Raw genomic sequence first — 6,234 nt, 5'->3', positions numbered from 1 at the left:
ACTTGTGCATTGTATTTAGCATTTTTAAGAAGAAAGGAGGGGTTTAACTACATTTTCTATCGATAAATGTGTGTAATCTCTGGGTTCATGTCAAGGTGCAGGTTTGTCAATATACAATGTATTTGGCAGATAATCACTGTGTTTACTTATTTATATCCATAATAATACATGTTTCCCTTAAAAACCTGCACTATCCACACCTTTCACACAGATTTAATTTCTTTGCAAAATAGTTACTATATCGATTTTAAATAATTAAATCGAATCGTATCGTATCGTCATGAATGAACCAATATCGTCCGTGTATCGTATCGTCAACTATGTATCGTGATATGTATCGAATCGCAATTACAATGTATCGTTACACCCCTAGTAATAATGCATTCCCAGTCTAAATGGGTTAAACCCCTACCTCCCCCTATAAAGAACATTCATGGGGGGCCCGCAGTGAATCCTTATACCCAGGGCCCAGAATTAATTTGGTGGGACTGGGACACCCCTGCCACCACCTCCCTGTCCCGTCCATCAAGACACAAACATCAAATCCAGCATGCAGGATATAATGGCTCATTTTTATTTGCAGCCGTGGAGGTTGTCTCCTTTTTTATGCTTGTTTTCGGTGACCATCTGGCAGCAATTTGTTAGCATATTTATTTCCATATTTTGTTTACACACTATACTTATAGGGTCAGGATGTAGAAGCACAAGCAGGGTTGCAGCCGTTTTCTTTACGGCCGCGCTACACCAGAAAACGCGTGCACACGCGTGTGCTGTCTGTGCGTGAGAGAAAAGCCCCTGGCTACACCAAGGAGGGAGAATATGTGCAGGAGACCAGGGAGTTTGTGTACAAAATGCATACGCTCGCACACAAAATAGAACCGATCCTATTTTCACAGCATGCGTATCTGGGGCTCGCGCTATCCGTGAGCCTGGTGTAACCGATATCATCGATATTAATTGGATCTTTCCAAAACACGCATACGCGCGCACGCCAAGCATATGCACTGATGTGCGTGAAAAGGCTTGATGCATGTAGCCCGGCCGTTATTCAATCACCAATTTACAACGTTTTTATTCATAGTTTTAACCAATAAATGCCATTACAAGATTGGCGTTTCCTGCCTATATGTTCAACTTGTTCAAATATCCTGGCCTAGAGCAGAAGATGAGATACTGTGTATAAATTAAGATTAAGGCTGGGACTTACCATTCATTAATTTCAGAAAAGAATTATGCAATAAAAAAATAGCGCATTTTAATCACGCTTAGTTTTTGCATCACATAACCTTTCTCGCGGGACGACTTTCAGGCGTACTGATCATACCGGTGCACCAATCAACAGACAACAAACCCCAGTGCAGGCAAAGTCTGAAGTCCTAATTAGTATATAAAGGGTCTAAGACAAGTGGTTAAGCAACTACAGTCATCCAAGTCCAAAAACATTAAAAGGGTGTCACTAGTGGGAATAATAATCCTATTGCACACATAGCCCATCTGTAACTAAAACCATTAGTCCAGTTCATAAGCCTAGCGGCTGATCATGGCGTTAAAGAGCCTAATTGCTGTTGGGACACAAGGGTTCTTAAACCGTCCATTCTTTCTGGCAGGGCATCGAACGGAACAAATCTTTGTGACTTCTGCTTTTCAGGCCTGCCAAGATGTGCTGGAGAGGATGACTCACAGTGTCCATTATGGCCTGCATCTTATTGTGTGTGCATCTTCCCACAAACAGCTTCTGGCTGGGTGTCACAATGCATAGACGCTACAGCAGTTACACTACAGTATATCGTCACTGTCGGGCCAAAACCTCGTATCTCCAAGTTTCAAATTTGTACGTTTTTCCACGAAGTAAAGCCCTGCTTCATCAGTCTACAAGCACACAGTCTTCAAGCACACAACAAGCACACAACTCCTCGCGGTGCGAGGCGTTGTGTGCTTGTAGATCGGCTGTTTTCACTAGTTTAAATCATTTTAAAAATGATAAATACAAAACGAACGGTTTTGGACATACAAGGTTTTCACCCGACAACGACGTTATACTGTAGGTCCATTAACAGACAGACATACCGGTAATACATCATCTCTGCTTTAGGGGGTTTTCTTGTTTTGTTGGGGAGGGGAAAAGTCATGGTGAAAAAGAGACTTGCTTTATCTGTCGCCTCTTGCTATAATAAACGATTTAAAAGTTTTTTTTTTTCTTCTTCGTCTTTTTTTTTTTTCACCTGAAGACGGAGTGTCCTAGTTTTCATTCCTTGATAGTGTGTCTGTAGCTACCACTGGGAGGGGGATTACACATCAAGCTGGACTTCTTTATTTTGCTTCCGCCTAAACGTTTATATTGTTTTGAGATTATGATATAGCCAGGGGACCGCAGCTGAATCTATAAGCTTCTGTATAGAAATGCTGTATATACTGTATGTACGCAGGATTTTCAAATAGCACATTATAATTTCAGAAACTCATTAAAACTTCACAAGCCCTGCAATAAAGTAACATCATAGACCTATATTTCCTTTGGGAAAAAAAGCATATCACAACACTTTGCTGTTCAAAGGTTTCACATAAAATCGGGAAATGAAAGCTTCCACATTTTCTCCAACATAAATGCACAAGGCTGCTTATATACTGGTTGCTGCAGTTTGTAACTGCAATTTGTACTTCCAATTGCTAGAAGTTTATGTTGTGCTAGAATTGTTTGTCATCATTATCCTTGTATACATGTATCCTAAAGTCCTTTACTGTACATAATAGCATTATTGAACAAATTGTGTACCTGGTGAGATACAATAGTTTTTGCAACAACAAACAACAGCGGCAATAAACCATCCCTACTGCACTGCATATTTACTTTTAATGAACCAAAGAACAGATGCAGAGATTTCTATCTCCAACTCTCAACAAAACGCTTGTGTCGATCTGAGCGATATCTCATTTGAACTGGCCAAGTGCGTTTGCAGACTATACTTGAGTATACATATCTCTCTATCAACATCTGTTTTTTTACGTCCGGAGACGGAGACTCCTGTCCAGGACTAGCCTTGCATAGCCAGGCTTACTCATCTGCAAAGAGAAAAGCCTGGTTACAATATGAGGCTGAGACGGCATAGAACGGTGTGACTTCCGCCGTGATCATTTTCCCGAATGTTGTTGTTTTTTCACAGTGTGGTTTTCCCTCAAACGTATTCCCCACTGGGGAAAAAACTGTTCTACTTCTCCCGACCCTTCGGTTGCGCTCGTAATAAACAATATCCAAACAAAAACATGGATTCTGACAATGTTACACCTATTGTCCTTCCCCCCTCTGCCACCCAGGTGGAAGAACGCATTGCTGCATGTCGACATCTCACAGTGGATGTCAACCCACCACCTCAAGCTGAACCCGGACAAGACGGAGCTTCTCTTCTTCCCAGCTAAGTCTTGCCCCATGCAAGATCTCACTATTTCCATTGACAATGCATTGGTGACCTCGGTTCCAACTGCTAGAAACCTTGGTGTGGTCCTGGACAGCCAGCTATCATTCAAGGCACACATTGCATCAGTCACTCGGTCCTGTAGGTTCACACTCTATAACATCCGTAAAATCAGACCTTTCCTCACCCAGGAGGCAGCCCAGCTCCTCATCCAGACATCTGTCATATCAAAACTTGACTATTGTAACTCTCTCCTCACTGGTCTCTCGGCATGTGCACTTAAACCTCTCCAACTGATCCAAAATGCCGCGGCACGACTGATCTTCAACCAGCCTAAGTTCTCACATGTCTCCCCCCTTCTCCGCTCCCTCCACTGGCTCCCGGTTGCGGCCCGCACTGAATACAAAACACTGATGCTGACCTTCAAAGCAGCCAAAGGTATGGCTCCTCCATACCTCCAAAACCTGATCAACCCCTACACCCCCACCCGTTCACTTAGATCAGCCAACAATTGACATATTTTGCAGGCCAAAACTGCATGCACATTCTGTCACATTTCTCCCTTTCTGTCATACTTCGGAATTCCGGGCAGTTTTTTGAATTTTGGAAAATATAAACTCCTCCCTAATATTTGTGTAGTTTTTACATTGTGTTAGGAAGTGTAATTCTGTCTCTTCCAGCTCCCTCATCACAGTGACTGACAACACATCCTCTCCTCTCTGGGCAGCCAGGTCTGTCTGTCTTTTCTCCCTCCCTCTCCCTCTCTCTCTCTCTCTCTCCCTCTCTCTCTCTCTCTCTCTCTCTCTCTCTCTCTCTCTCTCTCTCTCTCTCCTTTATCAAACAGTGCACTAGCTTATTCATCATCAAACCCCATGGCAACCCATCACCCCATTTCACCCCGGAGTCCTGTCCTCTTTCACCACCATCTTAATCATTCCATCCTCTTAGCTCAGCTCTCTGCCCCTGCAGCTGCAAGTGCCACCGGCCTAGACGCAGTGGTGGAAAGTAACTAAATACATTTACTTAAGTACTGTACTTAAGTACCAGGAGTCAGCCCAGCTCCTCATCCAGACATCTATATCAAAACTTGATTATTGTAACTCTCTCCTCACTGGCCTTCCGGCATGTGCACTTGAGCCTCTCCAACTGATCCAAAATGCCGCGGCACGACTGGTCTTCAACCAGCCAAAATTCTCACATGTCTGCCCCCTTCTCGGCTCCCTCCACTGGCTCCCGGTTGCGGCCCGCACTGAACACGCAGGGCCTTACATGCACTAAGGCCTGCCCCCACTTGATCATGATTGGAGGAACGCCCCCGCCTGTCACATACATGAGAAACTGAAACTGAAACTTAAGTGAAATCACTTAGTCACTTACCCTATACCTTTAACCCATTTAGGCCTAGAATTATTTAATGCTTTAGCTATTGAAAAAGCAGATATACAAGCTTACAGCGCGGCTGTGAGCTTGTATATCTGCTATTTTTGGAAAATCTTTTTTTGCAAGTCTTTGAATATATCTTTTTAAAAGCGAACATCAACTGAAATATATGCTTCTGGGGGAAGAACGGTGTGACTTCCGCCGTGATAATTCTCCCGAATGTTGTTGTTTTTTCACAGTGTGGTGTTCCCTCAAATGTATTCCCCACTGGGGAAAAAACTGTTCTACTTCTCCCGACCCATCGGTTGCACTCGTAATAAACAATATCCAAACAAAAACATGGATTCTGACAATGTTACACCTATTAAGCACCCTGGGCAAGATATAACTTCCGGTTGGTTCCAAGATTTCTAGCGGAAGTGCTGCGTTTAACGGACGTTACGTCATGCGGTGTGGGTCCGTTTACCTTCCCCTGCGAAAAAACTAAAATAGATTGTAGCTCTTAACCCGCTCTTAATAGGTGTAACATCGCCTGAATCAATGTTTTTGTTTATATATTGTTTATTGTGAGCGCAACCGACGGAGCAGGAGACGTAGACCAGAGTTTTCCCAGCGGGGAATACGTTTGCAGGGACACCGCACTGTGAAAAAAGACAACTTCCTTTAAATTCAGCCCCACCTCCTAGAACGGTCTCTGCCTCATATCTTGACCAGGCTTTTCTCTTTGCAGATGAGTAAGCCTGGCTACGCGAGGCTACCTATTAAGAGAGAGTTAAGAGCTATAATCTATTTAGGTTTGTTTCACTGGCGGATGTAAACAGACCTGCACTACATGATGTAACTTCCCTTAACCACAGCACTTCCACCACTTCAGTTATGCAGCCCACAGCGCATATTGTGGCCAAGGTGGTCCAGGACAGGTTTCAGACATGCCTCCCTTATAGGACACTTGTTGGTTCAGATCTTAACCCATTTGATTTTGCGTCTCTCTCTATATATTGACAGGGAAATGCTGTGTAAGAAATGTGAGTACGTTTTCCACAGCTGCCTAGAAGAAGAAGAGCCAGGCTCTGACTCATCTCACAGAGACTGACAGGAGCTTACAGCTAATCTCAGAGACACAGTTGGGTTCATTATGTCAAGAGCTGAAGAAAACAGTGGGGTGGTAGCCTGTCGCCGCTGTGTGCCCGGGGCCTTGCACTGGACAGCCTTCACCGTGCGCTAATGACAGCGTAATGGCTTTTTAATGTGCCACCTAGTGCCTGGGCTGTCTGGGCGGGTGCCAAGTCGCAAATCGGGTTAGTTTTCGTGATTGGATAATAAGCAAGAGAGAGAGAGTGTGCGGCGGGCGCAGTGTGTTGTTTATGTGCACGGCACGTATAAAGTACAAAAAGAGCTTGTTTTAATGTCTTTTGATTTGGTGCGTGCGTGCGTGCGTGTGCGT

Source organism: Nannobrachium achirus (assembly GCF_963921795.1).
Source record: "Nannobrachium achirus genome assembly, chromosome: 6".
Taxonomy (NCBI): Eukaryota; Metazoa; Chordata; class Actinopteri; order Myctophiformes; family Myctophidae; genus Nannobrachium; species Nannobrachium achirus.
Note: the sequence above shows the minus strand (reverse complement) of the source record.